Source organism: Oreochromis niloticus, linkage group LG16 (genome assembly GCF_001858045.2).
Source record: "Oreochromis niloticus isolate F11D_XX linkage group LG16, O_niloticus_UMD_NMBU, whole genome shotgun sequence".
NCBI lineage: Eukaryota > Metazoa > Chordata > Actinopteri > Cichliformes > Cichlidae > Oreochromis > Oreochromis niloticus.
Window position 1 is genome coordinate 9,194,324 of NC_031987.2, and position 23,278 is coordinate 9,217,601.

The following is a 23,278-nucleotide window of genomic DNA, read 5'->3' on the forward strand; positions in this document are numbered from 1 at the left end:
TGCCGCTCGGAGACAGACTGTAACTGCGTTCCTGCCACTCAGCCTCGAGATCTTTTTTTTATTATTATCATTATTCGATCCGTCACTTTTCAGAGGCGAATCTGACGGCGTCTGAGAGGAACATCCATCCTCTCAGGCATTTATTTTCCTGTAAGAGAACAGCTTTTTGCTCTAAGTCCATTTCCTCATTTCTCTACACTTGTCGAAATACAACAAAGAAACTGCGCGACAACCTCGGAGCGATTTCTTTATGTTCCCAGCTTTGAAACTGCACAGAAAAGTTAAGAGACGTGATCATAAAGGTGTAATATGGTGCATTGAAGGGTCAAGACTTATTTTTATTCAGCGAAACCTTGAATGAGAAATCGAAGCAGCTCCTGGTGAATTTTTACAGCTTTCAAAAGATGGTTTTATATGAGTCTCGGCTTGTTTCACTCTCCTTTTTGACTGACTGACACTGGCTGTCATAGAATCATAGAATAACTCAGGGTTTATCAATGGGTTTTTTTCATGTGGATCACAAGCAGTTTATCTAACGCTGACAACAGAAAACTCCTACTCGGGTGAACTGGCATCTCATTCCTGACTTTATCAGTGTTATTGTATCAAAAACCACTGAATAAATCATTGAAGAGGCTCATAAAGGTGATTCACACACCTTTAAGCAACAGTGTTCAAGAAGGCTCAGTGGGAATTTTCATCTATTCTTCCAGGAACAGATTGTGTTATTTTTCTAATATTCCTTCTTCTTCACTCTTTTTACATTGTTATAGACATTCAGGACACAGCACCACAGTATTTTCTATTCTATATATGACAGAGAAACTCATATCTGATTTTACAAGCCTTTATTTCCTCTCACTTAAAGTGGACCTATTCTGCTCATTTCCAACTGCTGATTTTTATTGTTAGACTCTGCTAGAGCAGCTGCATGATTCGTGAATATTAATTTTTCATCTTACACCGGACCCTGATGTATCCCCTAACTTCATTATCTGTTTGAAACAAGCTATTATACCTCCTCTATCCTTAACACAAGTTCTCATTGGCTGCTTATACATCCACCTGGTATGGATGTATAAAATGTATCCTTAATTATCTCCAAAAGTTGAATCTGTTCATCTGGACGTAGCGTCCAGATGAACAGATTCAACTTTTGGAGATTTACTTTCCTGGATGATTGAGAATGCATCAAGACGTATCCTTAATTAACTCTAAAAAAGCTGTAAAAAGAGTTTTTTTAACTCTCAACCTGTCCAAGGTGTACTAATCTCTAGCCCCATAACAGCTGAGATAGACTCCAACATCACCGCAACCTTGAACAGAAGAAAATAGACGGATGGAGGTTATAAACACGTTTATTTCTGCTGTAAAGTTGGACGATTTAACATAGAAGTCTAAGGGGACTGACTCACAGCTGGAGTCTCTGGTGGACATTGGAGGAACTGCAGCTGTTGGCTTTATATTTGTATCAGAGGCTGCTGCTTCTAATTACCACTAAAAGTACCAAATGACTTTTTTTGCACTGATGATGAAATGGCAAACTAAATCACAGCAGGGTTTATGATTCATGGATCAGTGCCAAATCTCATCTATTAAGAGACACAAATAACTGATGAAAAAGGAAAAAAATCTAATTTATGTCTGCACTTAAGAAAAAAATAGGAAACTCAAAAGTCATTATCCTGTAAGCCTCTGGGGACCACGAATGTCTATAAAAAATAATGGAAATCCATCAAACTGCAGTTCATTATTTGCCTAGAAAATGTGTAAAGGCCCACATAAATAAAAGTCAAATAAAAATAGTGTAAATGCATGTATACTATTGATCTTTTCACATTATTAGCAGTATTTAAAAGATCTAACATCACTTGTAGGCTGAAAAGGGGACACAGAAAGTCAAATAAGTAGTGAGTAGATGAAAGCACTCACAAGCTGCTCCACATCGCTGTGGGAAAGGAGTACCTTAGAGGTGTTCTGTTAAAACTAGGCTCCACAGGATTTCTCTGCAGCAGCTCTTCAAAGTTAATACTGGAGCTTGGTATGACCTCAGTGTTTTGAGGAGAAGATTGCTGATTAATAGCAGGGATTAATTGTTGTTCGGGGCTGTTTGGTAAATGGTTTTCTTCAGGGTTTTTTTGGTGTCATTGTTTAATCAAAATTCCCTCTTTATCCTGAAAATCATCTGATTAAAGTTCCCCTCCCTAAAATGACAGCAAGTTCTATTTGTGTGCATGAGCGGGGAATATCCAGGCCAACACACTGGCATGCATGTAACTGGAAGTATGTTATCAGACTCTCTTTGGGGGTGAAGTCACTTCCTGCTTCTGCTTCCAGCCCAGAACGTCAGATAACAGCACCCACTCTCAGCCTCATAAGAGTTTGTCCATACCAGGAAATGGCACAATGGACAAACCCATTAGCTTTCAGATGGGGTGGCGTGGGGGCACGCCAGCCTGTCACACGGTCCAAAATAAGCGTCCATTACATTTCCCATTCTTTATGATATAGCTTTTTTGTTTTTCTTTTACTCCTGTTCTCAGCAGTACCTGTTGATGTGGAGCTCACTGGAAAAGTCATCAGTGGCTTTTCGTTCCCTGGCCACCTGTAGGTGTGTGTGCATGTGTGTGTGTGTGAGTGTGTGAAACGTTGGGGTCGTGAGGACTGATAGATTATTCAGTGAGTGTAGGAAGGAAGTGTGATTGCTCTGTGTAAATCATTTGCTGCTGTGGTGACAGACAGGAATGCTTTTAGGCCAAAGTTGGTGACGTGTGTGCAGTCTGCGCATGACTCACCTCTGGACAGCTGTTGTGTGAAAATGATGACTGGTGTCACCAAAATATATTGTTTCCATTATATGTTCTGCAAATGGGATTGATAAATGGAATCAAAACTACATTTCATTTCATTTCAGCATCTCTAGGGGCATTTATATCACTGTTTAGCCAATTGTGATGCTTTTAAATGAAAACAAAGAGGGTATCTGAGTGCATGTGTGTTGTGTTTGGAAATTATTATATTTCTTAGCTCCCAAGTGTTTTGCCAACTACTGCATACTAATATTGTTTATAAATTTGATTCTAATCACAGATCTTCAATCATTAACAAACGGCTATTTAGCTTTTAGCACAACACAGACTCCAATAAAAATTGCATGTTAGGACAAATAGCTAAGACTTATGTGTCTTTATATATTCTGTTAGCCATAGTGGTTATTACTTGAGTCAGCTAACTGATTACTTGATATGCTGGGTATCAGGTAATTAGGCCATTCTAGCAGGTAAGCTAATGCTAGCCAGGAGAAACCCAATTACATCTACTGAAGCTCTGCTGGTCAAAAAGGATGTGAACTGGTGCCAGAAGAAAAGTACAGTCATCAGAAATATGTTTGAATCATGGAGGGATCACTTGGTTTTATGGATAAATTGCAATCATCAGCTATTTCTTTGCTATTGTTAGCTAAGACTAGCTTGAAATCTAACACAAACAAAGTTATCTTATGTTGCAAAAATACTGTGTTGAGTCCACAAGTTCGGCTAATTCATCAAAACTCCAAGGCCTAATCGTGTTGGTTAATTGGCTTACAGTTTTCAACCTACTTAGTTAAAAGATTCATGAAGTGTAGGCAAGTTTTATCATCACCATCAGGTCCCTGGTGTAGAGAATGTAGAGCCAACATGACACAGCTATTTCCTTTGGGTGAGTATCCAACCTTCGACAATATCCAGGTCAGGGTTTTAATAGTTTTGCAATTTTCATTAGTTTTTATTTTTATTTAGTTTTGACTTCAGATTTTCAATTTTATATTAGTTTTAATTAGTTTTTACCAATTGTTTGCTAGTTTAGTTTAGTTTTTAATTTTTTGAAAATCCTTAGTTTCAGTTTAGTTTTAGTTGTGTTTGCAATAATTAAGTGTAACAAAATCCCAGTTTCATCATATCAGTCATGCTCTTCTGCTTATCCTTGGGTATGTTGCTATTCCAGCTACCATACCCTGCACCCTGGACAGGTCGCCTGTCTGTCACAGGGTTAACACGCAGAGACAGACAACTCACATTCCCACCTATGGGTTCTTTAAATAAATAAATAAATAAATTAGGGCAGATGAACAACCGTTGATACCAGGCAACTATAAAATGTATATCTTGGCCGCAATGAGACTATTAACTCTTGCAGCACCGGGTGTTCGTAATTTTGGTTCAAGTGAATTGATAAACCTTTTGAAGGCAATTGACTCACACAGTTATGTAGATATCCCAGTCCTGTTGTCTCGGGATGCATCACGCCGCCTTGCCTGGTGTTAGCTTCTGTTTCTGGGGATGAGGGTGGAGTGTGCTCCCTTACCTTCTCAAGGTAAGCTAGGTTAGCCTTCTTGTGTGAGCTTTTCAAGTGCACTTTAAGGTTTGTGGGATTTTTTTCCCTTTAGAAATGTCCCTCATAATTTGTCTCGTTCCACTACAAGACACTTGCTTTATCCAAAACAGTCATATTCAAAGTAATCCCAAATTGGAAGCTGGCGCTTTCTCCAGACTTTTCCTGACATGATTCTGCGCGTGGACGGAGCAGCAACACAGACGACTCGACTAACGTACTGCCACCTGCTGGCATAATGAGACACAGCAAGAAAAAACCTGGAAACTAAACTTCTTTTTCACCCTTGACTATTGTATGGCACGCACACATCAACGAAAACTAAACACATTTTTGCTATAAATTCAGTTAATTTTAGTTAGTTTTGTGAACACTCATTACAGTTTTAGTTAGTTTTCCTTTTTTCGTTTTTATTTTTATTTCCGTTCACGAAAATGTTTTTTCACTTCTAGTTTTCATTATTTCGTTAGTTTTAGTTAACGATAATAACCTTGATCCAGGTTCAAGTAACCAGTGACAATATCAATCCCTAAGGTGCATGGAGGACTTTGTGGTCACCGCTAACCTGGATTACAGTTGTCAAATGACATCACTGCCGGGATAGAATGTTCAGGGGGTAACTGCTAGTAGCTAGTAGCTGCTAGCTAATGCCATCTGGTCCAAAACCAGGTGGCCCCATCATACACCCTCCACAGTTTTGTAGCTGATTATTTGCTTGCTAATATTCCAGTTCAATGAGACCCACTGTACCATCAGCCTTATGGCAACAGAATAACAGGGGAAATTGAAAACTGAAAAGTCTAAATTGCCCGCTGATATGAATGATTGTCTGTGTCCAGACCTGTCCAGGGTGTACCCTGCCTCTCAATGCTAAGACAGCTGGGGTAGGGTCCAGCCTAAAAGGTTAAAAAGAAATAGTTCAAAATATTTAGGTTTAGTAGACTTTTCCATTTCTTTTTTTAGTTTTTGGTTTACTTTTATAATAGACCTTTACACATCATTAACCACATGTTAGAAAGGCTTCCTGCCAGAGAGATCACACCATGCTTTGATCACTTCCACATTTACCCACTGGGACAGAAAAGGCCAGGAAAGAAAATGTGTGCAGATAGAAAAAGGCCTCACATTAGTTCAGCCTTTCAGCTGAGTGAGGCTTGGATGCCAGTGTTTGTGATGCACTAATCCCCCGTGTTTAGCTCTGTAAATGAATCCATAGGATAACGCACAGCGCAACCATTTATAGCTTTGTAAAGCTTCCCCCTGCGGTCACTGTACAAAGTCTGTGCCTCCAGGTTCATTGACGATCAAGCCTACATTTAAGAGCCAGTGACAGGCACATCACTCATCCTCCACGCAGCATCTCATGAATATGGATGCTCAGCTCAGCTTGTTAGCACTCTCGGTTGTACAGGTGAAGTGCACATGTGGAGGCTTTTACAACCAAGCTGCTTACCCCTGTGGAATAATCAAACATGGCTGAGGACGAGTCTCAGGGTTAGGTGGAAGGGAGCTCGACACTGCTGGTCAACACGCCTTCAGCTGCTGAGGAGCTTGCAGCTCCTCAAGGGTTACTTCGGTAATTCCCCTGTCTGCTCAATGCAAATCAGCTCTCAGCAGGCAACAAGCTGTTTATGACTGTCTTGTTTTCTAAGAGATTTATTCTGCATCAGTTTATACCGAAGCATTTATCACAGCATCTGTCACGGGCAGCTTGAAATTGGAGGCTTGTTATGATGTCAATACTTTAACAGTCTTATTAACGTGTGTGAGCCATGATTCTAAATCTCATATAAGGCGGAGTTAAATTTAGATCCATCAGCGCGAAGGGTTTTTTTATTTTTTATGTTTTTTCTGTGACAAACTTGCAGCTTTGAATATCTCAGCTGTGAGGTGACGCACAGGAATAAAATTGCTTCTTTTATCTTCCGTGCAAACTGAATAAATTGATTTTTTTTAGCATGTTCGAGATATGAAGCTGTGACTGATCCAGTTTGTACTGAGTTTGTCTTAATTGCCTCTAACTATGAGCTAAGCTGTACTAAATGCGGAATAGTCTGACACAAGTGGTAAATCGTCAGTCTTGTAAACTCCATTGATGTTAAATATATATTAAAGGATACAGAGACAGCTCACACTGAAATCAAACAGACATATTTTTCCTCTTACCTGATGTCCTGCTTTTCCTGTTTTAGTGTGAGTCGACCAGTTTTGGAGCTATCGATATCACAGAGATTGTACGGCACTTGCTTTGTGGTGCTTGCGTAAATTGATCTGGTTACGCCAAAAGTCTACAAACGTTGATGTGAGTTCGGTGTAAGAACTAGCTATCATTAGTGGGGATGGACCATTATTTGTTTTACATCCTGTCATGCTATCAAGACTAGTTGGAGGCTTCTGTCTGCACGTTGATATGGATGCAGAAGATAGTCCCTACATGATACTGCTTCCTCACAATTTGTTTTTGTGGGAGTCTGAGTCAAGATTTCAGGAGGAGGCATTTTTATCACCACAAAGGATACAGCAATCTGTTTGGTGGGCAAAGAATGTAGTCTAAAAGAGAATGGAAATTATCCATCCATCCATCTGTTTTCTGATGCTTATTTGTGTTTGTGTTGAGAGCAGTTTAAGCATAACTGCGAAGATCATGTTCTCCTGAGCCACCTCCTCCCAATCTTCTGGTGGCACATCGAGGCATTCCCAAGCCAGCCAAGAGATATCCATGAAACACCTCACCTATGAGGGATCCTATTCAGATGTTCAAACCTAATATGACACCTCAGCTAGCTGCTTTCAGTGTGGAGGAGCAGCAGTTTACTTTAAGTTCCTGCTGCATGACTGAGCTCCTCACTCTCTGTCATAAGGGTCCAAACAATCTTCAGAGAAACCCATTTTTATTCCTGCATCTGCGCTGCGATTCTTTTGGCCAGTACCCACAGCTCGTGGACATCACTAAAGGCAGGAATGATTCACAGGGACGAGTATGTTGGGGTCACTGTTTTGTCAAGACCAGCAGAGCCGAGTCACCAAATTACAAATATTTTAATAGACTGCCTAACACAGCGATGTCATTCACCGTGGCTAAAATCTTTTCTGTGAGCCTCAGTGGTCCTTGCTGCGTACCCTGTTCAGCTACTTCTTTTTTTGCTGATGTGTTAAAAAAGGAAATATTTTCAAGAACACTCACTAACAATAAATCTACCTTAGACTTCACCTCTATTAACCCTAATTCTTGCTGCTACTGCTGCTGCTGCAAACATTAAAAGCAGAGTTTTGCCCTGACCCTGCATAAAAATCCTGTATAATATAGTTTTTGAATAAAGTTTTTTATAACTCTGATTTGACTGAAGCTTCCTGACATTTTATCACACTCTCTGTATTTAATGGTTGTGTCTGCCAACAGCTTGATTACTGCCTGCTCTTTTTGGATTGTGAGGTGTAAAATGTATTTTTGTGAGATGTTGTGCGGTGTGTGTGTGACTTTGTGATGGTCCAAAGGAGTGAAGGAGAGTTGTTCACGCTCATCCTCATGCATGTGTGACCTCTGTTCCACACAGCGAGCCGTGGCACTTTGCAGGTGGATCATCATCAATCATGGATGAAAAATTGTCTCTTTTTTTCCCCTGTCCCTCCCAGGCACTTGACCTTTCCCAGACTTTTTTCTCTGGGATTTCTTCCTACTGTGATATCTTAATAAAAGATAAAGAGATCTTCTCAGTGCTGAAGAAGAAATGCCCTCCAGAGAGCACACATATTATATATACCAACAATCTGAGTCCAGGGATATAACGGCACTCAGAGGGATGTCTGCATGTCGAAATGACTTTCCCAGGAGAATCACATGACAGATCTCACCAGCACCACCATGTGTTCTCTATTACTAAGAACAACTTGGATAACCAGATGCAATTTACCAAGAATAATATCACCAGGGACTTACTTGTTTATAGAGTTTACCAGTTGCAAATGCTCTCCATATGTTACTATGCATCTGACATTATATTGTATGAAATATTTGATATTATGCCAACAACATAAATATGTTCCAGAGGTCCAGTTCAGGAGCTCTAATTAGCTGAGGTAAAGCCTAGCAGCTAAAGCCACTTGTCATGTCATAGTTGTGTCAGTAAAAGAGGCCACACCCATGATAATGCAAATTATAAACCTTAATAAAATTCAAACAGGTGAGTTATATGCATACATTTATTGTTAAGGGGGAAATGAGCTATAGAGAACTAAGCAAATTTTGTTTGTTCTTTAACATTAGTGTTGGGCATCTGACTGACTGCTGGAGGCAGCCTCAAGTGGACAATATTGGAACTGCAATTTCTAACAGCTACTGCTTGATCAAAATTTAAACTGTCTGAATAGAAATGAAACATTTTCAGGACACTGACAGTGCTTTTTCTGATGGTCTGAGTATTTCCCCTAGGATGACCCGCAAATAACCTGAAGTAGCCACTTTGCCCTCCTCATTCTGCAGTAGCCTCTTCCCCATGGAGACACTGCTCCCCATTTGCCCCATACCGCTGTGAGCTGGCCTGCTGTGGCCTTCTTCCTGTGGAGGAGTAGCGCCTGAGAAGCTGGCAGGGCTTCCCATCTCCTGCACACCGGGGCCAGACAGAAGCAGCTTCTCCCCCAAGACAGCACTCAGCATGCAGGCAGAGCCTGCTGGGCTGTACCTCTCCTCCCTCTTTTCTGCTGCTTCTTTCCACTTTTGGGAGTAATCCTGGCTTGGCAAGTAAGCTAAAGGCCAGACAGGGAGTAAAACTTGTTACAGAATGTATTGGAAGATGCGGGGAGGGATTAATTCGTACCTGCTTGCCTCCCGTCTTCTTTAGTAGTGGGGGGGTATGAAAGACATGGATGTGAGATACGATGGGAAAAAGAGGAGTCGGTGATGGACAGCAAGCTTAAATTGAAACAGAATAAAGCCCAGAAATCTGCAATAAGACAGACATCTGCTGTAAAGAGCATATTTCACTTATACTTCAGCTGAAGGTCAATACTCTCAGCAAGCTGCTGCAGCAAAGGAAGCTAAATCTCTCAGAGTGTAATCTAAAAAGGCCAGTATATTACCAAAGATTCACACTGAGAGCTCAAACAACCACAATAGATGTTAAAGGACAGCAGCTGAGAACACAAAGGCCTTCAAACCTTTATGTAACCGAGGCTGGCATGTGGTCAGCATTAAATCTTCAGGGCAATTTCAGGAGCAAAAAGACATGAGCAATGAAGCTTCTTCTTTTTTTCTCCCTCTCTCTGCATGACACACTGCTGTTATATTTTGCTTTATTTTCATTCAAAACTGAGCCATGATTCCCATTTACTGCACAAACATTCAGAGACAAAACCAAAGTCACATGACACAGAAGGAGAGAGGCACAGGGTCAGCATGACTGCCCACGCATAAATCCATGACATGAAATAGGCAAGTACAGGAGCTCCTCTGATTGGTCAGCAAACCAAAATAACGGGGGGGGGGATCCTAATCCCTTCCTAACCTGGCATTCACTGCCCATGACTATTAGATCTGTTACTAAATCCTATCAAATGTATTGCCATCCCTGTGGTTCAGCAGTCGAGAACAGAACCTGCCACCTGCGGTCAGTCATCATTAAAACGCTGGGTGAAAAGGCTCTGTTTGTGTTAGTATTAAGGGTGGTAGTATGGTTCTCAACCAGGATTAGGGCTGACTCGGGATTGTGGGAAACATCAACAGGAACACAGAACTTGATGAAATCAGTTGTGAGGATGCCAGCCTTCTCTTGAATATAATGCATCTAAATGTACATTTGAAAGGAGTCAACAGCAATATCTCTTTTTAGAAATCATGACCTGGTAACTCCAAACAATCCACAGATGTTGTTATGAGCAGAAGTATTTTTTCGAATGAATTTCACTTGTCAACAAAAAAGAACTGAGCAGCCAGCACAATTCTCGCAGGTCAGTCGAGTTGGAACTGATTTAATGTTTAGGGTCGAAAATAACAGGGAAGCAGAAACCTCCCAGGCTGTTAGATGTAGACAATACTGTGTCAAAAGCTGCAGTTCAACTAATGTCCACTAGAGGCTGCTTCCAACAGTGAGTCAATCCCCCTACATTGGCATGTTAAAATGTCCAACTTTACAGCAGATATAAGTATGTTCACAAACTGAAACAAACAAACTGGGTAGAATTTTTTTTAACACTAACATGTTTAAATGGCATTAAGGCTTATTAAGGCATTATTAGGGGCGTGGCCTGAATGCCAACATATCAAGTCAAGTCAAGTCAAGTCAAGTTGGCTTTATTGTCACTTCAACCATATACAGTTTGTACACAGTGAAGCGAAACAACGTTCCTCCAGGGCCAAGGTGCTACATGCAACATAAATTTACAACATAAATTAACCAAAAAAACTAACTATCTAACTAAAACTAACTATCTAACTAGGTAGGTTGTGCAAAGGAAACAGTAAACATACTTGGTATGTAGGTAGTGCAGGAACAGTAAACATAAAAATATATGCATATGCAGCTGTAGCTGCTAGCTGTCTGATAGGTTTCACCTCAGCAAACTGGAGTCCCCGAACTGAAATGAGGCATAGTTCATAGATTCCCCTCTGCCTGATTTGTTTAGAGGAACACTATATTATCTGAGAAAAAGATTAATTTATAGAACTGCTTAAATTTGGTTTCCATGAAAAGCTCCTCAATCAAAACAGAAAAACTTTTGATCTTTTCACTTTCTGGGCTTTTGTTCTAACATTGAAGCCCATCCGTTTGAGTGTGTTTGTTGTGTCTCGGTACAGATTGCTCTTCATTAGAACAAAATCACATCTTTGATTTGGTTCAGCTTCTCTGATGGCTTTTGCCTCTTCATGTTCTGGTCCTGAGAAACAATAAATCAGCCAGTAATATGTTATTATAGTTGGAGTGACCACTTCAACTTCAACTTAAAATTAAATCCTGATGAAATCAACATCCAGCCCATTTGTGACAGACTTTTCAGTTTAGGTGCCCCAGGAGAAAGACCCGAGAACCCGGCTTTGTGATTGGCTGTTGTTCTTTTTGATTGCCTGTAATAATCCTGCCACATTTATTTCAGCATTTATTACTTTCTGTGCTGTTTTAAGGACCTCGTAATTGTTCTGAAGTGTCCCAACCTCCAGGCTCATGTAATGCTGTCCTCTGCACAGACGCCTGAAGCTGCTCCCTGTTAATCATTGCTGCACCTGTGCCAAGTTATTACAGCGGGAAGACACACAAATACAATTATGATAATGGTGCGCAGATAGCAGAGAGGATAATTACATACTTTTTGGATGAACATGACTTGACATCGGCAACAGAGTTCTAGTTCACATCTGCTGCTCATCACTCTTCGCCCGTCTGGTTGTTTTCAGCGGATGAAAATCTCACCATCAGCTCTACGTGAGTTTGTCTTTATCTGTCTCGGTACTGCCGAGTCAACAATTGTGGATGAAATATTCCTCAATAACGACAAATCAACCTGCGAATGGAGCGGGAGTCGGTGCGGGATGACATGAAGAGAAGTTGGCTACGGTGTCGCTGGCAGAGGGCCAGCTCGAGCTCAATTCCACCCTCAGTTTGTTTGCTTTGATTCAGCATTCAAGGAAAAAGCCATTAGTCAATCTGAGGGAGGCAGGACGCCATCGAAGTGAGTTATGCCCCGCATCATTTTCCACAGAAGCAGGACAGATTAGCTCTCTACACCGCTCACTCTCTGTGTAGTAGCATTAAAATATGGAGCCGCTCTCCTTGTTTGACTCAGCAGAGTGAGGTGGGATGTCTACGCAGGGTGAGAATGAATTAGATGTCATTCACTAATCATGTTACAGTTGGGTTTATGAGGCTTTGAATGGCTTGGCAGAGGACTGTGATTTAATTGAGGCCAACATTAAAAATAACAAGATGTTTGTGGATTTGAAAGAAGCAAACAAGCCATCAGATGTGATGTCTGAAATCTGGTTAGAGTTGTTTTCCTGTTAAGAGGAGATGGGTGATGGGAAGTGAGATTACTTACCTTGGTTATCCCAGTCTTTATTAACTCCCCGACCAGTTAAAGCAGATGGCTGCCCCTCTTCTTGTTAAAAGGGAGTTCTTCCTCCCCAAAGTCACCAAGTGCTCCTCACAGGACAATCAACGGGTTCCCTCAACAGAGAAATATATGAAATATATTAAATGGACATTAGAGGAACTGGAACTCTTGGCACTTTGGTGGTATTGGCTTCATTTTTCAGAGTGACGCTTAATTCAGACACAAGCAAAGCCATAGCAGCATATAGCAGAAAATGCACCAAGCACTGTAGCCAGCCCACTTCCATAGTTCGTAAACTGCCTGCTGATTAGCCTTATTTCTTTATTTTCCGAGGGGCTAAAGTCATTTAAGTTAGTCTTTGGTACCCTGCATGGAAGAGTCCCTCCAAAGGTTCCTAGTACCTAACGAAAGTTCCTCTTATAGGAACGTGGATATAAGTGAAATATGAAAAACTATAGGTAATATAACATTATAATCACACACTATGACCCCATATTGCTGTGAGTCACAATATACCAGCACCGAACTAAGTTATATATTTGACATTTCAATAAGTCACTCTCATATGTCTCTAATCTTTATTTATTAAAAAAAATAGGAGGAGAAATCTTTTCAGGGAGGTTGGATATGCAGCAGAAGAGTAATTATGGAAGAATAAACAAACTAAGGCAGATTTCTCCAGGACTATAAACACCATGGCAACAGCACACACTAGGTGATTGTTTTCGTCTTGGAAACTCGGCTCAGATCACTTCTCCAATGTATTCACGACTCCAACCAATCTGAAAAACACTTTGGCATGCTGAAAAATACGAGAGAAAAAAGAGAAAAGTCAACCTGAAAGCTTCAAGCGGGGCAATATTTTTTTTCTTTATTTTATTGTTGTTTGTTCAGAGAATCTCAGAGCTTCCTGCTGATTTTATTGCCCCTGTATCACTCTTCTGACAGGGGTGGGGGGCCGTCTTTTTGTGCTGAGAGCTGCTGCAGCTTTGTGGTGCAGGTGAGGAATATGGGCGCCGACTTTCTCAGACAATCCTGGTCTTTGTCTGAATAAAGTCCAGGCGTCAACTATGCGGGGGCCCTTTATGTAAAGCTGAAATATTGGAATGCTCTTTGCAAAGATGTGAAAAGAGAAGAGCTTAGGAGAGACTTAAAAAGAAACAGGAGCATGAACGTGACGGCAACATTGAATCGCTGCCCGCTGCGTTTATCTCTGACGAATGCTTTTGGGTCGGCACCACTAAAGGAACAACACCTGCATGTGTGATGGTAAATTAACACGAAAGCCAAAGCAGAGTCTTCTGAATGACCCACTAGTGCTATTACAGTAGGACAAATCAATTATTTTAGATATTAAAGACTGAAATCAGACTGGCAATTTACCACGTCGCCACTAACCGAGCAAGCAACAGAAAGGTGCATCGTAAAAAGTTGGAAAGCTTTTTTTATTGTTTTTCCTCTTTTAATTCAAAAGGGTACATTTTAGTAGATTCAGTGTGGTGCAGCATGAAGGCAGCTTTGTCTCTACAGTTAGGCCTGCAAAAGACTAGTGACCTGTTCAAGGTGTACCCTGCCTCTCGCTCTATGGCAATTGGGATAGGCTCCAGCCCTCCCATAACCCTAAATTAGACAAATGGAAGATGATGGAAGTTTGGATGGATGGATCGATGGATGGAGAGAGAACTTTTGATCACTGAGCAAGTCCAGCTCTTTTTCTCTTTAGCTCAAGTGAGGCACTTCTGGCTTTATTTCTGGTTTAGGAACACCTCCATTCCAACTCCTTTTCTAAAAATGTCAGGGTGTCAGAGGTTCAATTGCCTCCAAACACAAAGTCCACTCCTTGTGAAGCTCTCCCAAGTTGAGAAACCAATTTTTCTTGGCTACTCTGTCAGCCATGTTGCTGATGCATCTTTTCCTACCATGCATTTCCCTTGCTGTCAGTTTTCCATTAAAATGCTTCAGTATGCCAGCACTGACCTTGTGTGTCTCACCCAACTTGTGCAATTGATAATCATCACGTGGACAACTGTCAGGTTGGCAGTCGTCCCTATGATTGTAGCTGTGTGTATTGAGCTAGACCAGGAGATACATGGTATTCATGTAGTTTGAATAGTCACCTTTCTGAATTTCATTTTTAAAAAATCTGTATAGTCAAATTTTTTAGATAAAATAAGACTTCCGACATCCTGAGAAGACACAACCAAGGCAGCTGCTTTTAGTCCCAGGTTGTGGTGTAGGCATGAAGTGTGGAGGTATAAAAGACAGCAGAGACAGAAGGGGAAGGGTAATTTCTAATCTTTATTGCTCTTAGTGGCCAAGACAAGCTAACATTTATTAAAGCCGGCCCAGAGGCACTTCACTTTGGCTATAATGTCTTGTCAATGACAGCTAATGCCACCCCAGATGATCCTGTTAAAAAGCTTTTTAATCAGCAGAGCAATTAGGAAAAAATGGCTCATCCATTCATTTCTCTGGCCTGAACAAGGTTTAGATCCTGACTTATCAAATGTAGATTCCCCCGTTGGCTTTCTGACCATCACTGGCCCATATTAAATTCTTGCACCTGACTCCCAGGTGCAGGTGAAGACTGAAATCTGGAAGGAATAATGCTTCGTTTTTGCACAATGCATTGTGTCTCACAGTCCGCCAGTGTTGCTGTCACTGCCTTTGTGATCCTCCCCCACCCAAGTAGGCACTTGTCACGGCCCCGACTTCCCCGTCCCTCCTCAGACAAACGCGCAGAACTGCTTTGTCACAGTGTCATTCAACAGGCCAGAGAGAGCGAGAGGGAGGCGAGAGAAATCACTCCTGTGCACTGTGCACTCTTTCTATTTGACTAGTCTTTGGTGTGAAACCGCTCAATATTCTGGCTTTGGAGCGCCTGCTTTCCCAGATCAGTGGACACTGAATACATTAAGTTGAGGTCTGTGTTCAGGCATGGTTGAAATGCAAATATTTCATGCCCCTGAAATCAAATCATTTCTGTACCTGCTGAACCCCAAAAAAGAATATATTTTTCACTTTTTCACTCACAGTACACAGGTACCTGCCTGCAGCAGTGAGAAGGACCACTGCACAGTGTTTCTCTTTGTGCAGACTCAGCTAGCATGACCATGAAAAATATTTTCAAATTAATAATTTTACTACATGATGCCCTGAATCCTGCAAGGCCACGTGCATGTAAAGACCAAACAAGGTTTAAATTGCTCATCATATCTTGTTGTAATGATGAATATGACGAGCTGCATTGTGATGAACTGTGACAGCAATTGAACAAAGGCTTGCTGAGAACTGCATGTTGTGGTTTTGTTCTATGAGGCACATTCTACATAGAAAACTTGTTTAAAAGCAGCATTGGTACCTTGTCTGTTTGACCAGCTTCTGACAATCAATTGGTTGAAAACTTCATAAAAGCACATTTTAGCTAAATTATAAGGCTCATATACGCATGTTAGATAGTTGGCTACTGTAGAAATATAATTTTAGCCATTAGATGTCTAGGCCGGTCTATGTAGAAAGTGTTGTTTAGGAGGATTACAAGTGGCTAACTTCAAGGCGGGGATGCTCATATGGATCCTGTAATGATGGGATCCTATCATTTATCACCTATCAGCTGTATTATCAATTTATATTAGAAACTAGAGGTGCAGAAAGTGTTACGAGAACTTTTATGCCAAAGTATTTGGATTCTGAGAGATGTAGAATGCAGTTTTTCATGTACCCCCATATACCCTCCCTCCAGGATTTAGTAACTCCTTCTGAGCCGATGGTTCAATGTGGTGGTGTCAAGCTCACAGCTCAAAGCTCCTCTCCTCACATCCTGCTCAAATCAGTCAAATTATTATTATTATTTTGGGGTTTTTTAGCAGTTTTGATTAAGTGTATCCTTCCCCAGGTAAAAGTCAGTTGGTATATACTCAACACAAAAAGCAGCAAGAAACAGTTAAACATGCATTGGCATTGTCCCAAATCCCACTAGGTCAGCAGAATATTTTTTTAAAAATCTACTTTTACCATAACTGGGCATGATTCAGCACAAACTAAATCTATCTTAGCTTATAAAATGGCTACTTATAAAATGTGTGATTGTGGGGGAACATTATCCTGTAAACTACAATAATGCATTACACTTTTAGCAGCATCAACAATAATTTGTTTATGGTGAAGCTGAACAGAATAAGTGCAGCTATAATCACCACAAGCAGGGAAAACTGAAGCAGAACATCAGCACTCACCTCCTATGTTATTTAAATGGATTCTGCTTTTCAGTCTTTGACGTTCACATTAATTGTGTACAAATTTTCAAATAGTGATGCAAGAGTATCTACAGGCTTTAAAAACACCTGGCTTCATTTTTTTATGAATCTTGGATCTGCGTGGCGTCTTAATGACATGTTATGGTCATCTGAGGTAAAGACATCCCACCTACCTGGTGTTCAGCGATAAAGAAGGATTATTTTGAACTGTGAGTCATACTAAGCTACCCTAGGAGAGTCCAAGAATGAAGACATGCAGCTGGAATAAGTAGTTTCTGTCATACACACTGCTTTTTGTTCTAACCCAGAGGTTCCCAAAGTGTGGGGCCCGCCCCCTAGGGGGGGCGCAGAGCCATTGCAGGGCGGGCGCGGTATGCATCGAGGTGATCTAATGCAGGCTTAGCTGTATCCCACAGCTGTTTTTGTTTTTGAACCCATTTTGCACAGAGAGACATTTTTTGAAAAATATATTGACAGCAATGTTGAATATTATTACACAGGAAAAAAAAAACAACTTCACGTAAAATAATTACACAGTGACGCCTCTGCCTTTCTAAATGGAGGGACAGTAACTGCGTGTGTGTATGTAAGCGTGTAAAACCTGCAGATAGTCAGATTAACAGTAACAGTATTTTGTCTCTATCTGCCATTCTGCAATTCATCTCATGTAAACAATAACGTGGCGCACAGCCTGACGTGAAAAGAGACACATACCTTTGACGTTGCGTGACGAACTCTGTAATCCTCCTCCACACATAAACGCAAAAAAGGAGTTTTAAATAATCTCCGTTTTCGGTGAATCGCAACGCCGTTTACGTGTGGACGAAAGGCCCAAACGCATAGAAACAGCTGCGTTTTCAAAAATACCCGTGTAGGTGTGGACGTAGCGTAAAAGAGTTAGTAGTGTATTTTATTACTACCTGTAATTTATTGCCATTTACTTGTATTTGCTTAATTGTTTACTAAATGTTTGAGGTGTGAAATAAACCGCAATGGAGTTTGTAAACAAAATATGGGTGTGTGTGTTTGGAGGATGTGTTTGTGCGGGGGGGGGCTTAGGTGGTGGGGGGGGCGCGAACATTTTTCTTGTAAAAAATGGGGGCCTGGCAAAAAAAGTTTGGGAACCACTGTTCTAACCAGTTCTTTCACCCTTGTCAGTTTCTTCCAGTATAAACTGGTTTGCATCCTCCTGCCGTTTGCTGGGTTAAAGTGGGAAAGTTAAACAACCTCTCGGGGAGTCTGATACGATGATATCTTGGCAAAGCTGTGAAGTGAGCCAGAAACACACAAACACCGGTAATCAGCCACCACTGATGACTTGCCTGCCTCTCCTCTCCCCGTCCCCCCAGGTTCCTGACATCATGAAAATTAATGTCCTGGCATCCATTTCTCTGGCACTGAGCGGGGCTCAGAGGTGGAATCGGGGGGTGCCTGCGTTCTGATTCAGATTTTACTTCAATATTTTCTATTTATTTCCTTGTGGCTCTTCCTCTGTGTCCATGTGTGATGTGACGGGCACAGAGGGCGGGTGGGGAACGAAGGTCTGCGTGAGTGTGTGTGTGGAAGAGGGAAATAGTAATCTCTCAAGATGTCAGTGAGGTAATTTCATTTTTCTCTGAGCCATCAAAAGTTTGTCATTTGGCAATCACACCGTGTCAGGCTTTCTTCACCTCCAGAGGATTGCTCCATTTTACCATGAACCAATATTCACAGGAAAGGCAAGCGCTCAGGAATAGTAATGGAGTGCCACAAGATGGTAAGATTGTGCGAGTGTGTGTCAGTGTGTGTTCACGGGTTGGATGCCTCTGTAGTCTCAAACTAAATGTAGTCGTCATTGTGCCAAGTATAATGTGAAATGCAGAATTTTGTAAGTTTGTAGGTACAAATGTGAATCTTTCCTTAAAGAGAAAGGACTCCATGGCACTTAGAGCAGGGTCAGACTGTTAAACACAGGCATATGGGCTGTTGTTTGAGGGGCTATAGGATCTCATCACACTGATGGTGCTAAGTTTGTTTTTTGGAACTAGAAATAGAAAAAGGTAACAAAGAGAACATGGCATTATCGAAAATGCAAAGATAGAAGCTTCACTTTGGGCTTCACAAATCAATGGTGGTAGCACAAAGGCTACATCCCTCTTTTCAATGGAAAAACCCTGAAATCTCAACTCCTACAATGATAGAATTTGGTGGTTTTGTTATTTTATTGAGAGTTTTGCTATTTGATCTTTAGTTGCATTCTGTGGAAAGGTCAAGGTCAGTGACTCAAATTAGCAGAAGCCATCGTACAGAGATAACAGCTTCAGCTGTCTGTGTCATGATGGCCACAAATCAAAGCGGTTGCCTCTCCATCTACAGATGCATGAGTTTGTAAAAATTCAACCCCCATACAGTCGTTGTGAAGGGGAAAAATGAGCCATAGAGACCAAAACTGTTTTTTATCGCCTGCTATAAACATGTTTATTTCAGCTGTAAAGTTGGATTTTTAACCATGGAAGGTTATAACGACAGACTCATTGCTCAAGCATGTAACAGTTACAATTATGTGGTGTCTCTTTAAGACAACCTAAGTTAATGGTTAGTGATGTCACAAGTATGCGCCGCTGCCCTCTGTAGAGTGTGGGAGAAACGTGCTTGCACGTGGAGGTATGGACTGAGACGGACTTTATGTCTTTTACCTCCCTAACTAAAAGCAACGTTACGGGTTGTAGGAACACTGTGCTTCATGTATGATAAGACAGCAGCCGTTCAACCGGGCCTTGTAAGGTTGGTGAAGAGAGTGAGTTTATTAAAGGACAAGCACTGTGGAATTCCCAGTGTGGTTGTGAGTTTTTGACTGTCCTTTGAGTGTTTCTGCCGCCTCCTCTCAACCACTGAATACAGCCAATGTTACAAGCCCCTATTGGTCACTGGAGGAACTGCAATTTCTGTGTTGGCTTCTTTTTTTTCTTTCCTTTTTTTTTAGCAGTGGTGGTCCTTCCAGTCCACAACAATGATCGCTTCACTTAAATAGTGATATGCCACTAAATGCAGTATGTTGAATAGGATAAGGATAAATGCAGTGTAAGAGATTATAATTGCTTCCTAAGATTTCCAGTACAATAACTAGCATTCTTCTGGTGTTGACATATGCTGTCTTGTGGTTTTCGTAGCTCTGACCATCTGACTATAAGATCAGTCTGTTTTTCCAAGAGATCATCTCAGTTTCACTTTTGTTGGCAGAGCACTGCAGACACACCACTGCACAAGAATAAATATAAGCAAAGTTGCAGGCTTATTTTGCATTCTGTACTTGCTTTCAGATTTTCCTTCTCACTGATTTGTTTTGGAATTCACTGTTTCACTTTAGGCTGCCTCTCAAAAGCCATCCAAAATTGGTGATTTTGCAGCAGCTCTGCAGCCACAGGACACCTCATGAGGCGAGCTGAGTGACACCAGTGGCTTTGACAAAACACACCTTTAACATACAGGCGTGAGATCCTTGTCTCAGCCCTGTCTCAGCTGTAAAAAATGTTCACGTGATTCAAAAAAATGTTTGGCGCATCCTTTCAATAATTGAAGAGTTCAAGACTTTGCTGTGTACTGCACATCTTGAGCTCCTTTCAGACTGTCCAAGTCTTCCTGTGCTAGCTCCTGACCAAAAATGCTCAGAGGCAATTTCAGAAAATGTCAACAACACTCTCAGCCTGCGCTGTTTCCCCACTGCTGCTCGCAGGAGTACTGCGTGAGGAGGAGATGGTGCTGGGGCTTTGAGGGTGGGGAGGGTGTCTTGAGAGGGTGCAGAACCGGTTATAATGGACAAGCACTTGGCACCTTTTCCCAGTGAGGAGCGACAAGAACCACAGCCCAATCACAGTCTGCTGAGGAACCAGGGGTCTGCTGGCTCAAACAACAAAATCACAATGCCCCCCCACCCGCCTGCCTGCACACACTCCCCACTGTACCCGTGAAAAGCTGCTGCCAAGCCAAACACTCGCTGATGAAAAACAAATACAACACCGTCAGCTCGCTACCTCACAGGCTGCAGATGACTCAGGGATTCAGACTTGTAATTCATTTTCCTCCCAAGCGGCATCTTGGACAATTGTAGATGTCACAGCAGCAGGTTGAACATATCATAAGCACATAAATCATCAGCAGAATGTAAACAGCCCCCAGGAGGGCTCCTGTTTAACTGCTCAACACGTTTCACTGATCTGTTTGGCTTACAATTAGCGTGGTGTGAGCATGCCAGTCACTCAGGTGCTGGGCGACCGCGGCTGGTCTGTAAAGAAATAATACAACAGTTTCCTATCGGAGTAGCTTCGCACTTGTGCTGCGTTGTCTTTCATGGCAACCCATGCTGAGCCCATGTGCTGCCTTCACAGAAAAAGGGATCAATGTGAGAGCCACTGGAGGGTGCATTAGAGGATCCACACCAACTGGGTCCCTCTCTCTGTTCATACTGTATCAAAGGCATCCAATTAAGCATAAGGGTAAAGGGAGAACAATAGAGGACGGGCTGAAGGAGTCACTTCTGGATGAGAGTCAAAGAGAAACGAGTACTGCATATCAGCCAACGTCTTCCAGTTCATATCCCATCAGTGGCATCATTTCATCTGGGGCTGCTGAATGGCAGATGAGGGTCTTGTTGATTGGAAACAGAATTTTATTTTTAAAACATGAATAATACCTTCTGAATATTTTGTTTGGAGCTTTCAAACAACTTTTACTTTGCTCAAGAGGGAAGTGTAACAAAACACCCCCCAAAAAAACAGATCTCTCTTTCTGACTGGATTAGGTTGGTACTGTGCCCCCAACAAACTCTAAACATCCACCAAAGCAACCTATAAAAGGTTAGGAAGTGAAAATTATCACCACTGAATGCCATTCAGTCAATCTCGACTAGAAAGAGTAACAAACTGGAGCACCTGATTAAAGGTGCAGATGAGATGAAAGAGATCCACTCCAGATTTCATGGGTTAAATCCCAGATGGGTGCTTCAACTAAATGCAATAGGTTAGGTGCAGAAGACGAGCTTTTAGGCTTAGGTTAAAGCTTTCAGTTAAACTTCAGGTTAGGTTTAAACACAGAAACTGAATACTAAGCTTGTGACCACAGGTTTAGACATCTATATTATTTATTTATCAATATAAAAAGTATCTTTGAGCTTAAAAATCTCTTTTTAAGAGAGACCTGGTAAAGAGAGAAGCAGTAATTACAACAAATGCAACTGATGTTCAGTACAGACAAATGGACACAAACATCTGAATCATGTGCAGTAACAGATCAACTTCAAACACAGTCACATTGATCAAGAGAACTATTTTCTTGGTCCTTTAAAACGGACCTTAACTCCTCCATCGTAACAAGTTCTGACAGTTTCAGGTCCTTGTGTAGATTATTCCAGGAAAAAGTAGGAGTGTATTTAAAAGCTGTCTTTTCTAATTCTGTCCTGACTCTGGAGACAAACATTTGTAAAATGCTGTGGGAACGTAGGCTGTACTGGTTGTGGATTTTGCACCTATATGCATGCATAAAAGTAAATTTGATCATTTCCTCAATTTTCTTGGGTTCATTAAGAGGTTTTAGTGGTTTTTGAGAGGTAGAACTCTGATTTGGCCTTTGTAATTAATTAAGGAGGCTTAACGATATCAGCACTGTTTAAAAATCTGCCAGTCTGCTTCAGATTTCGTTTTTCTGGCCTGAGCCCAGCCAGCGTCCCTTTCTTTGAGGAGAAAACCAGGGATTCTTTCAGCCTTTTAGTCTAAATTTGTGGAAGGGGTCATGTTTATCTATAATTTTGCTAAATGTGTTACAAAAGTATTTCCACATTAGTTCTACATCAGTAATGAGGTGGATTCTGTTACAGTCACAGTCCCATTAATCACGAAAGTAAGCCTGCTTTCAGAAATGCTTAAAATCTCATTCAGAAACTCTTTGTTTTCCTGATTTGGGGAGCGTTGGTTGTTTGACTGCAGCCACCACACAGTGGTCACTGATGTCTTTTGCAGAAAAACCACTATAGGAATATATATGGAGAAATTAAAACAAACCAACAAGTGATGATGAAGTGATAAAAATAAAAGTCAACTGGACCTAGTTAAATTTTCCAACCAGAAAAATTTCATTGTAATCTAACGTACATAGTTTGTCACTAACTGATATTAAAGCCTGACTGCATGCTGAGGTGGGTCTATAAACACTTATGCTAGTGATAAAATGGCCCTTGAAAAGGTCCCGCTGGCTGGATAGTTGCATGGAATTACTTTTTAATCTAAACTGGATCACCAGCACTTTTTCTGGGGTGGTAACAAGGAAAACCATGTAATGGGAAATTGCACTGCCTTTGTTAGTAATCGGTTTTGTAAGCTAAGTTTCAGATAAAACAAGAAAATCAATATCTGAAGCTTTCACCCATATTTTCACCAAATCCTGTAAAGACCTCGGACATTTAGATGAATAATAGGCCAGATGTAGTTTAAAAAAATCTCAAGGAGCACTCAGACATTTATAATCCAGACATTCAGAACATAGAAGATGCAAGAGCAACAGAGCAGTGAAGCATTTTCTTTTCAGTAATGCAGTAATGCAGACTGGTTTCTCCTCACTCTGATCCCTCTGGGAGACGAGAG

The 23,278-nt window shown here is 41.3% G+C and overlaps 1 long non-coding RNA gene across 1 annotated transcript; it reads right to left on the minus strand.

The window, feature by feature from the left end:
• Positions 1–11,146: 11,146 nt before the first annotated feature.
• Positions 11,147–17,414, minus strand: LOC112844085 (uncharacterized). Its single transcript, XR_003216679.1, has 3 exons — positions 17,382–17,414; positions 12,397–12,524; positions 11,147–11,584 (listed from the first exon to the last, which is right to left on the minus strand). It is a non-coding gene; the product is annotated as an uncharacterized LOC112844085 (long non-coding RNA).
• Between the last annotated feature and the right edge of the window lie 5,864 nt (positions 17,415–23,278).